The 12274-nt window shown below is 38.1% G+C and overlaps 1 long non-coding RNA gene across 4 annotated transcripts in view; it reads right to left on the minus strand.

The window, feature by feature from the left end:
* The window catches only part of LOC102491072 (uncharacterized), a 39911-nt gene that overhangs the window by 6446 nt on the left and 21191 nt on the right, over positions 1-12274 (minus strand). Inside the window, exon 4 of one of the 4 annotated variants that reach the window (XR_003548705.1) lies at positions 5870-6461. The exons of 2 other annotated variants lie outside the window; for them this stretch is intronic. This is a non-coding gene — a long non-coding RNA (uncharacterized LOC102491072). Of the gene's footprint in view, positions 1-5869; positions 6462-11074; positions 11146-12274 lie in introns of those variants that run through there. One more of the 4 variants, XR_003548713.1, reaches the window with a different exon arrangement.

The raw sequence follows: 12274 nt of genomic DNA on the forward strand, positions 1-12274 counted from the left end.
GAGATGAAATAATAAAATGGAAATAGACATTTAATAAAAAAGTTATATCTGGAAGGGCTCAAGGAAAAAGTGTTTAACATGCACAGAAATGTAAAGTTCTTTGTTGAAAATAATGAATATGGTAATATCCTTGAGTTGAGTATCACACACTGCATGCATGTTTTGAAAAACTATATTGTACACTAAAGGTGTACAACAATTAAATGTAAGTAGAAAATTATTAAATAAATAATAAAAATTTAAAAATGTCTTTAAGCATCAGGAAAAACATCATATTTCTATCTTTTTTGAAAGAATTATTTACTTATTTAATTCCATTTATTATTATTTTTAAGAATTTGACCAGAGAAAGAAAATGCAAGAAAGTAAGCTGCCAGGTTCAGATCTCAAACCATGGACGGACATGTGGGAATCCGGTGCCTTTAACCACCATGCCACCTGCCAGCCCCCATATTTCTATCTTAATGATTGCTTCCAAGAATGCTTTAAAGTTGAGTTTACATGCAGTAAATACATGTACATTATATATAATTTTTCACACACACTGAAAGTTTTATTTACAACTAACATTGAGAATTCTGTTAAAACTTGGTGGTATTTGCTTAATTTATAGTCAATTAGAAACTTGGGACCAGCAGTTGGTGTAATGGCTATGCCATTAGACTCCCATGTAGTCGACTGCTATTCGAGTCCTGGACCCAGTGGCTTAAACTCATGCTGGGCACATGTGTGTGCATGCCCAAGATCCTGAGAGGAGAAGGAAGGAGAAGGGATTGTGGCATGGCCATCCCCCCTGGGGAGTGATTTCTTGCTTTCTGTCTCTCTATCTCTGTCTGTCTTTCTAGAGAGCTCATGTGCTGTATAGCAAAAACCTCAAATATATATATATATATATATATATATATATATAGCTGATTAGAAACTCAATCAACTGTTCATAATTGTATGTATAGGCTATTTCATCCTCTCTACTTGAATGCTCCTTATTATGACTTCAGTCAAGATTCAGTCAAGCAATTAGGATTGTGTAAACAATGCAGACTTTATTTTTGAATGAAAATTTAGAAACTCGTTTTGAAAGCTGTTTGACTTATAAAGATCTAATAATTACAGTTGAGTAATTCAATTCTTTGAATATATTTTTAGAAAGTCTAGATTCTTAGGATGAAAATCATTCATGCCTCATTCAGTTTTCCTGCTCCATCTAGAATAATTTCAATTATGTCAATGGTCTAATTATTTATATTCTTCTTTTTCTTTTTATTTATTTATTTTTTTGGAGAGGTTTTTGCTATAGGGAGCATGAACTCACCAGAAAAACAGAGACAGAGAGACAGAAAGCAAGAAATCACCCCCCAAAGGGAATGGCCACACTGCATTTCCTTCTCCTCTGTTCTCCTCTTGAAATCTTGGGCACACACATGCACCCAGTGTGAATTTAAGCCACTGGGTCCAGGACTTGAACCATGGTAGACTACATGGGATTCCAGCAATGTAACCATTACATCATCTGCTGGTCTGAAATTATTTATACTATTCTAAAAGCGAGAGAGTGGGCATCAAATATGACAGCTATAAATTTGTAAATAAACACAGTCATTTTACTGACTGACCCTTTAATCTAAAGACCTACCCTCTGTTATTAATTTCTTTTAAATTTATTTTTAATTAATTAATTCTTCTTCTTCTTCTTTTTCTTTCTTTGGAGAGGTTTTCTCTATAGGGCACATGCACTGACCAGAAAGACAGGGAGACAGAAAGCGAGAAATCACCCCCCGGGGGGGATGGCCATGCCGCAGTCCCTTCTCCTCCATTCTCCTCTCAGGATCTTGGGCAGCCACACACACGTGTCTGGCGTAAGCTTAAGACACCGGGTCCGGGACTCGAACCGCAGTCGACTACATGGGAGTCCAGTGACATAGCCATTACGCTAACTGCTGGTCCCTGATTAATTCTTATTCTTATTATTGCTATAGGACATGTGCACTCACCAGGAAGAGGGGAGAGTGAGAGAGAGAAATCACCCTTAGGGAGGATGGCCACACCACAATCCCTTCTCCTCCATTCTCCTCTCTGGCTTTTGGACACACATGAACATGTGTTCAATGTGGTTTTCAAGCTACAGGGTCCAGGACTCAAATCAGGCAGTCAGCCATGTGGGATCCAGGCAACTTAACCTTCATGCCACCAGCTGGCTTATTTATGGTTCTTAATACATCCCAGGCACAGAGAATAAAATATGTAAAGACTAGAGAGAACAAACCTGGAGAACAACTTCAATATTGTATGCTATAGATTGAATGCTGTGTCCCTCACTCAAAATCGTATGTTGAAGCCTAGTCCTCAATGCAAAGGTATTTGGAGGTAGAGCTTTTGGAAGGTGATTAGGTAATGAAGATGGAGCCCCCATGAATAGTCCTAATTGCTTAACTGAATCTTGACTGAAGTCATAATAAGGAACATTCAAGTATTATTGCGAGCTCAGAGAACTTCCTAGCTTCTTCTACCATTTAAGAATACAGCAAGGAGATGGCCATCTATGAATCAGAAAGCAGACCCTCACTACATTCCCAATCTACTAGTGTTCTGATCTAGGACTTCCCAGCCTCCAGAACTGCGAGAAACAAATTCTTTTGTATATAAGCCACACACTTTATATTTTTTATTATAGCATGTCAAATGGACTAAGATAACATGTTAGAAATGTAATGTAATGTGAGAGTGGCTCTGGATATGAAGAGGATGTGATAATCTGGTGCCAGATCATGCATGGTATTAGAGCCTTGGATAAAGACTTATGATTTCATGTTAGCAGCAAAGACAAAGCCATAGGGGGTTTTATGCAGAGTAGTGGAATTATCTCTAACATCCCCAAAAGACTACTACTATGGAGAAGAAATTGGCGAGTGGTTCTGTGGAGCCATAGGTTACTGTGCTTTTCTAGAAGAGAGATGATAGTCACCTGGAAATAGGCATGGTAATAGAATGGAAGCAAAGTGAATAGAAACTCCATATGTATTTCTTGGAGATAGACTTGAAAGGACTTGCCAACAGATTAGATATGGGATCATGAAGGAGAGAAGAGTAAGAAAAGAATCAAAGCTGAGGTCCAGGTTTCTGAGGCTCAGGGAGGATTCTTTATGATAGGAGCAAATTCACTTGAATGTCAATAGAAGACGGCTTTTTAGCCCTTTGAAAATACTATGAAATAGTTTATGAAAAAATCTGTTTTTTCTTGGACTTCTACTCTGAATTGTTAAGTTTTTCTTTGATGCTGGGTTCTAAGTTCATGAGACTGGTTCAATGAATCATTCTACTAAATAGGTTATTATCTGTTGAAGATAATGTGTATAGTATTCTCGACTGGTGAGAAATGTATACAGGTTAGAATGTTCACTTTGCAAGCTAAGTGACATATCTGATTGAATGTATAAAAGAAATTAAAATTACACACACATATATGTTAGTTGTTTCTTTATATATATATTAGTATGTTTCTTTATATATAACATATATATATTAGTATGTCACACTGTTCTCAAAACAAATTATTTCATTTTAAAATACACATATACACACACACACACAAGAAAAGAAAAAAGAGAGAAAGTGATATTATTTAAATAACAGAGTTATTAGGAAGTGTTCTCTTCACGCAGGAAGGAGATAATCTCTTATGCTTTTTATGTTTTAATATCTCCAGGGATTTAATGCAGGACTGGAAGAGATGAGGGTAAAGAAGGTTAGAAGGTGGGGAGGGAGTGGATGCACTAGAGGCCAGTGAATTATCTACTGGGGTCCAGCTTTTTTATTAAGTTATATGTGCACTTCGGTATGATAATTTAATTGTTCACTTTGAACCTAAAGCTGACTGATCAGGTGATGGTCTCATTAAAGTACTTACCTTTTACAAATATTTTCTTTTTTTGTCGAGCTTATTTATTTATTTCTTCCATGAGCAAGCAAGACAGAAACTTCAATAGTGTTTCGATGCCACCATTCACCCCCATTCCCAGACTACCCTAGATCATGGGCATATACATGTTAAACATACTCAAACATGCTCCTGGAAACTTCCAGTGTGAGTCAGATTCACAAAGTGTTACATCCTATAGTTGTACCACCATTCAGCTACCCCCACTCCCAAATTATCTAAGTGTATAAACAACTTAAGGAATAAATTTAGAGGGGAGCTTCTAGAATCATCTGGAGATTAGATCATTTAAAGACTCTTTTGTCATAGATCAGATTTTGAGTCAGAGATTTGCCTGTAGGAAATTTGTGGGAGAATACTATTGAACTGATGCAATGGGGGTAGTGAGGAAATAGGACTGAGCACAGAGGCGGGGTGGAACTCCAACAGAAAACTCTGATATAAAATATCAAAATAACCCTGAAAAATGTTTCCAATTTGAAGTAAGGGGGATGAGTTTTGTACTATTATACTGAATCGTCAACCCATGTAGGCTGTCTCTGGGGAAAAGGCATGGCCTTGTACAAGGTGGCTCTCTTCATATAAGGGGAAATCTGTAGAGCAATTCAGAGGCGAGCTGTCAGCTGCCAACACTCTCAGCAGCCAGGGGAGAGTGCTTGAGTTTAAGAGTGTCTCAGACACCACAACATCTGCTACAAGCCTACACATTGTGACACTTGTATCCACTCTCTTCATTAAACAGGTTTTGGAAATAGCTCTTCAAGATTCTGAATGGTTCTTTACATTGGACACTTATAAAAACAAGGATGGGCTAAAATATAGGCATAGCAGGTGATCTCAGGGCTGCAACTGGTACTCCTTGTCTCCTATTTCTATTACCCATTCTAATAGGTTCCCTTCAAATTTGACTAGTACCTCTGCTCGTCTAGGTGACTTATCTAGTGGGATGACGCATGATCTCATACACAAAGGGCCCAAGTCCCTGCTTACCATGCACTTCTCGGACCATTGCTGTCACATTTGTTAATTTCCATACCATATGGATAAGGGAATACTAAGAAATGCTTAAAGGGATTATAGCTAGCTGAATTTGTCCCTGTCTGCTTCTACCACATAATAATTGTCTTAGCTCATCCTGATAAGCAGGTTCAATTTTACCCTTTGTATGATGTTTTTTAGGATGTAAGGCTTAAATGAAGTGGGGAGGGCAGCTGGATGTTAAAGTGTAAAGGAAAGCTTGCTGAATCCCTCGATGGAAACATTCTTCCTCTGGAAATCTGGACCTTCAGACCTACAAAGCCTAGAGTTGCAGGAATGGAAAGCACAATTTTCCCAATCTATAGAAAGTGATGATTAGTGAGAGCACTGTTTCTTCAACCCCTTGTGGAGTACATTTATGTATCTTTATGGAGACATGGCACCATATAAAGGCCTTTGATTCACAATGTGTACCATGTTCTGGAGACTGGCACCGCCCTTGGAGGATGGCCCCTCATCCTCCCTGTGTTGGCACCTCAGCTTTGCTGTTAACAGTACAGTATGTAATGAAACCAGAAGATCGCATGGTGTGTGTTCACAGCCATACCTCCTTTGCTTAAAGTGGATTCCTTTAGATTTTTGATGTTATTTAGGATTATGTCAATGGATCAAACACTCTAATGGATCAGACACTTTGGATAGTTGTGCTGGCTGAGGTCTCGATGCAAGAAAAGGAAAACTCATACTCGTAATGTGTAATGATCTCTATTAGCATTAATTCCTATCTTTCAGAGTGGAACGGCTTGAAAGTAGCTTTCACAGGTTGAGCTTCTTGAGGAACAAGTGACACTATTTTTTACTGTTGACTGGTTAGACATTTACAAGGATGACTTCAAAAGTTTGGGGGGAAAATGGAATTAATGTATGAATTTATTTTGGTGCAAAAAATTGAAGTCCATGTCAGTTTTTATAAAATCCACTTATGAACTTTTGAAGATTCTCTCCTGTAATACAGTAAGAACTGTGACTGCAATATATGGATATTCTTGGGAAGGAACTAACTCTGCTGACACTTTGATTTCAGACTTACTAAGATCCAGAACTGTGAGACAGCACATTTCCATTGTTTAAGCCACTTGGTTCATGGTACTTTGTTACAACAACCCTAAGAAACTAATTCATCCTACAATGCCTCTTATATCACAGGCCACAAATGTGAGAATTCGAAAACGTCCAAGTATATTCATTTCCAGTGTGCATTCAGGAACAACTAAGTAAGATCACAGAGCTAGTGGATCCAATGTGAACAAGTATGTGCCAGGACTCCACTTACTTTCTCCAGCCCATAGGGCACCACACTAGTGGGGTTCCATGATAATGCTTTGGGTCTGTTGGTATCAATATAAACTATTTTCAGTTATCTGGGTAATAGCCAGAGGTCCACTTGAGTATATAGAAGAACCATTATTGTATTCTTGGGCTGTGGTGTTTAGGACCATTTCTCCAGATTCTTCAGATCCAAGTTTAGGGTATGAAAACTAACTCCCATCTGAAAATTAAGCAAAGGTTTATTGTGGCTTCATTTTATGACAGTGGCCCTCAAATTTTTGACTATCTTTTCTTGATTTCTTTAGAGGTTATAAATTGAACAACATCTTGCTGCCTGTCCACCTATTTTGCCCCTAGAGATGCTACATTCTCTTAACTATCTCCACGGATCTCTGCAGGTCAGGTCTCCCTGTTAATTCTCCAAAGTTGCACCTCATTTCTTTATGTATGCCTATATTGCTTTTCATGGTTAGGTGGCCCCACCTGGCCTGTATTACTCTAAGATCCTATGATCTCCACTCCTATGAAGGGAAGTAACAGCATCTGTTCCTGAGGTTTTCAGTAGGCTGTTAAATCCTCTATTATGAGAAAGTGCTCCTATAGTGATAACCTCTCCTTATTTTTTATTCCTGTTGGTCCGTCACCCTAAGGATCCAATCTCATACATATTCTCATATATCCTGTTGTATGAATTCTATAACTCTTTTTTTTTTGGAGGGTGTAATTTCATTCCTGTATTAGTAGGCAACACACGTCCTCTACCCAATTATGTCATGATTTCACTAACCTTGGTTTTTGTTTGTTTGTTTTTCCCAGAGAGAACATATGCGAGAGAGAGAGAGAGAGAGAGCGAGTGAGAATAGCCCAGTGGTGTGTAGTCAGGCTGAAATTCTTTTTCCTTCAATTCTCCACCCCATCAAGGTTTGGAGCACACTCACACACATGTCTAGCACATTATTTAAGTGTCCGAAGCTGGGACTGAATCACAGTTGACTATGTGGAATCTAGCTCCCTATCCAAGGGGCTTAATAACTGTACTATGGGACCAGCTCAACCCTAGTTATTTTTCTTGTGGCCAGAGGAAGGAAATGTAAGTAGATCTTGAGGGAGACACATATTGTCTGTCTTTCAAGATAGGAGCCTCTTCATTTGAGCATCATCAGAGTGTACTAGCCTTTAACAAAGAAGATTGGTTAGCAAGTGAACAATAGGCAGGACGCTAGTGAGAAACTGATATGGCTTATTAACTGTTGATGATGACATGTATAGTATTCTCAACTGGATTGGTCTAAGAAGTATTTCATGATGGGCAAAGTATTTTTACAAGCAAAATGAGAAATAGCGATTGACTATTTTAAAAAAATAATTAGAATAATAATAAGAATGTTTGTGGAAAACAGAAAAGATATTGAATGTTGAAGTGGGGAGATTAATGTCTCTGTACTGACTGACATGCATGGCATTCCCTTTTGAAAAAGCAATGTAATACACTGTAAAGTTATATGTAATCCAATGTAATATAAAGAAGATTATGATGATAATAAAAAATAAAAAGTAAAAAATAAGAAAGTTGTATCAATTAAAAAAAAAACAACAAAAAAACCAAAACAAAGAAGATTGGGCAATTTTGGGAACTCAGGATTCAAGGGGATTTTGTATTCAGTTTTTGAGTGTAGCAAATCAAGGTCCTCATCCTATATCACAAACAACCCATGCTGGGAATTTGGAATTGCACTGAATATATAGATCAAATTGGGAAGAGCCGATGTCTTGACAATGTTGAGTCTTCCTCTCTATTTAGGGTTTTGGCTTCTTTCAGAGTTTTGTACTTTTCTTCATATTGATTTTGTACATATTCTCACCATTAACTATGATATTAACTATATGGTTTCTGTAGATTTTCTTTAATATTTTTTACCAGAGGGTTCATGTATTCAAGAGAGAGAGAAAGTGACAAAGCAAGTCCCATGGATCATGGACACACATGTAATCCCCTCTCCATTTCTCTCTCTTTTTTTTCTTCAGAATTTTGAGCATGCATGCACAAATGCCCAGCATGTTTTTTCAATCTATCAGTCCAGGTAGGGCCAGTCATGTGGGATCCAGCCAGTTTAATCACCAAGTAACGAGTTAGTATGATATTCTTTCTTAAGTTGGGGAAGTTCTCCTTTATTCCTAGTTTGCTGAGTTTTCCTTATGAATTAGTGTTAGACTAAAGTTCGTTTGTTTGTCTGTTTTTGAACATTCCTAATTTGAAAATCCCAAATTCAAAATACGCTGGAATTTGAAAAATTTTCAGTGCTTATCTAGGCCCACAAGTAGGAAATTCCATACATAATTAACCTCATCACAGTCAAAACAATGAAATCCAAAAATATTGTAAAACATTAGCTTTGGGTAGTGTGTATACATAAAATATAAATTAATTTCATGTTTAGACTTGGGTTTCATCCTTGAGATAACTCATTCTATATATGCAAATATTCCCAAATCCCCCCAAAATTCTAAATCCTAAACATTCTGGTTTAAGCATTTCAGATAAGAAATGTACAATCTGTATAAAAGAAACTTTAAAAAAAATTTAAAAAGTCTAGCCCTTGTGTATCTCTTCCATTCTTACAAGCCACCATTCTTCCCTTTGACCTTAATATATGGCATTATTGAAGCATTGTGGTCAGCTGCACACAAGCTTATATTATCATATGTAAAATGCTATAGCTATGATCTTATCAAATAAACTTGAATGTATCTATAGAACAAGACAAATCTTAAATCAGATATAATTATCTTAACCTTTTGATGCCTTAAAGTTGACATATCTACAGAAAAGAAAACAAACTGGTAACCCATTAATGAAAACTAACTTAAATCCCACTTTATTAGGTCTGCATAGTGGATTTGTTTTCTAATTACTTACAAACATTCGGATATTAGGGTATTTCATACACCAATAATAATTTTTTAAAAAATCACACTTAAAAAAATAGGAAGATCTGCAACTGGGTGAGGATTCTTGCATGTTAACAAGGGGCTGGCAGTAAGTACAAGTTGTTCTTTTTGAACGAGGCATGGATTCTCAGTTTCAGTTAGTCCTCACCACAGAATACCATCTGATGCATTTTTAAGTGTATAATCACTCTCTCTGTAGTAGAATATTTCGAGTATACAAAATAGTCCGATCCAAACTTGGACTGAATTACAGTATTTTAGTTCACTTTTGAGGAAAGAGAAGTAATCAAGTAGAAAACACTGAAAAAGTTAGCGGATTATATGAAAATAAAGAGTACTTCTGAAAACCAAAATGCAGGGGGCAACCATGTGGTACAGAGTTAGGTGGAAGCCAGACCCCACATGGCCAACCAGGGTTTGAGTTTCAGCCTGGTTGACTTGTAAAACACACTGGCACATGGTATTTATATGTGTATGTGTGTGTGTGTATATATATGTGTGTATATATATATATATATATATATATATATATATAATTTTTTTACATTTTTGCCATAGATACATATGCTCACTAGAGAAAGAGAGAGACAGAGAGGGAAAGTGAGAAATCACCCCTGAGGTAAGATGACCACTCTGCAATCCTTTCTCCATTCTCCTCTTGGGATTCTGGCCATGCATGTGCATGCACCCAGTGTGTTTTCTTTTCTTTTCTTTTTTGAGAGAGATTTCTGCTATAGGGTGTGTGTGCTCTCTAGAGAGACAGAGAGAAACTGAGACAGAAAGTGAGAAATCACCCCACAGGAGAGATGGCCACACCACAATCCCATCTCTTCCACTCTCCTCTCAAGATTTTGGACATGTGTGCACATGTGCCCAATGTGAGTTTCAAGCCACCACGTCTGGGACTCGAACCACAGTCAACCATATGGGAGTCCAGCACCTTAAACACTATGCTACCTGAGGCCCCTTCCCCAGTGTGATTTTCAAGGCACCAAGTCTGGGACTCAAACAGCAGGTGACCATGTGAAAGTTCAATGCCTTACCACCATGCCACCTTCTGGTCCTCATCTTGACAGTCTTTACTTGGGCACTCAACTCAGATTCAATAATCTTTATTTAATAAATACATTTTATTAATAAAATTTAAAAATTAATAAATGAACTATTCTATGGCTGAATGAATATAAAAAACAAAAAGCTTAATATACAGCTATGCTGTCTGTAGCAACCTCCAGAGTTCACATTTTGTGATACAAAGGTCTATGAAATAATTTCTCAGCTAACTGTACAGATTGACATTTATAAAGTGCACTTTATAATAAAACCAGAAGATGGCAATAGAGTAACATAAATCTAAACGTGAGAGGCACTTTAGTTTTATGTAGCCTTTGTCCTTCAATATATTTTTATTGACTAGTTCTCCAACCTTTTGTCTCCCAATTCCTATAAATAGCTTTTTATGAAAATGGCTTAAATGCACACTTAACTTTTAAAAATCCAACTATACAAAAATCCTCATAGTAAAATCTTTCTTTTGCTGTATACAAAAGAATGTCCAAGAGCCTTTCTTGGCTAGCAAGTTCTCATTTTAACGTGTTTGTTAGAGCCCACAAACCAGTTTGGCAACTCCACATCCAACCATGTACAAGTGGCAGTAGTGGCTCTTCTCCCTTGGGGCCTGCAGGGAGAGATTGGAGGCCCTACACCCAAAGTATTAGCACCATAGTGGCCCTACTTACTCAGGCCCTACAGAGGCAAGCCAGTGGTCCTGCACCCAGTACAATGGCACTGGTTATGGTCTCACTCACATGGGGCTTATAGAGATGAGTTGGTAGCCCTGCACCCAACTGTGCACAAGTGGCAATAGCAGCTCTGCTTACCTGGGGTCCAGAGAGACAGGCTGGAGGCCCCACACTCAGAGCACTAGCACCAAAGTGGCCACACTTACTCAGGATCTGCAGAGACAAGTCAGGGGTCCTGCACCTAGTGCACCAGCACTCGTTTTAACTCCACCCACATGTGAATCACACAAACAGACTGGCAGTTCTGCACCCAAATACACACAAGTCCCATACAGGATTTCAGAGTAGGCTGAAGCCCCACACCCAGTGTAACAGCATCAGTAGTGGCCTCGCACACTTGGGGCTTATTGAGATAGTTTACACCCAGGCACTCACTGGTGCAGGTAGCAAACCAGCCCATCTAGGATCTATACCGACAAGCTACTGGCCTATCTTCAGCTGTATACTAGTGCCAGGAAGAGCCTCAGACACATGAATCCTGCAGAGACAGGATGACAACCCTCGATTCAGCTGTGTACCAGCACTGAAAATGGTTCTACCTGCTCCCAGCGACACACCAGTTCTGAGAGAAGTCTTATCTACCTACTGAAGCAGACCAGGGACCTGCCTTCAGTATGCAGTCATACTCAGAGCCACATAAGTGACTCTGCCTGCCTATAAATCCACACTGCCTTTAGAATAGCTGAGTCACAACTGGCAGACCAATCCCTCAAACCTCTGCAGCCTAGATCACTGAGGCACTTCAATCATCACTAATATGGAATACAACTGAAGAAATTGCATGAAGACTATACTACTGAGTCCACTCAGAATCTAAGGCAAGCCACCCTATACAACAGACATCTAAGGACCCATTGCCCAGAGTAAGTCTTTTACTGCAAAAGCTACAATAAAATTAGTAGAAGCAACTGTTTCACCAGATGCACAAATACCAATATAGGGACACAAGAAATATCAAAAAGCAAGGCAACATAACACCCACAATAGAGTATAATTCTCCAGTAAAAGGTACCAAAGAAAAGAAAATCTATGAACTGCCAGTAAAGAAATTCAAAATAGTGATCTTAAAGCCTGGTATTGAATGGCTTCACTGTAGAATTGTACAAAATTTTTAAAAAAATTATCACTACTTTCCTCAACTGTTAAAAAAAATAGAGTTGGAGCAAATCCTTCTTAACTCATATACAAGGCCAGCAGTACTTTGATGCCAAAACCAGACAAAGACACAACAAAAATATAAAATACCGACAGGCCAATACTCCTGATGCAATATAGATGCAAA

Source organism: Tupaia chinensis, unplaced genomic scaffold (assembly GCF_000334495.1).
Source record: "Tupaia chinensis unplaced genomic scaffold, TupChi_1.0 Scaffold000018_1, whole genome shotgun sequence".
Taxonomy (NCBI): Eukaryota; Metazoa; Chordata; class Mammalia; order Scandentia; family Tupaiidae; genus Tupaia; species Tupaia belangeri.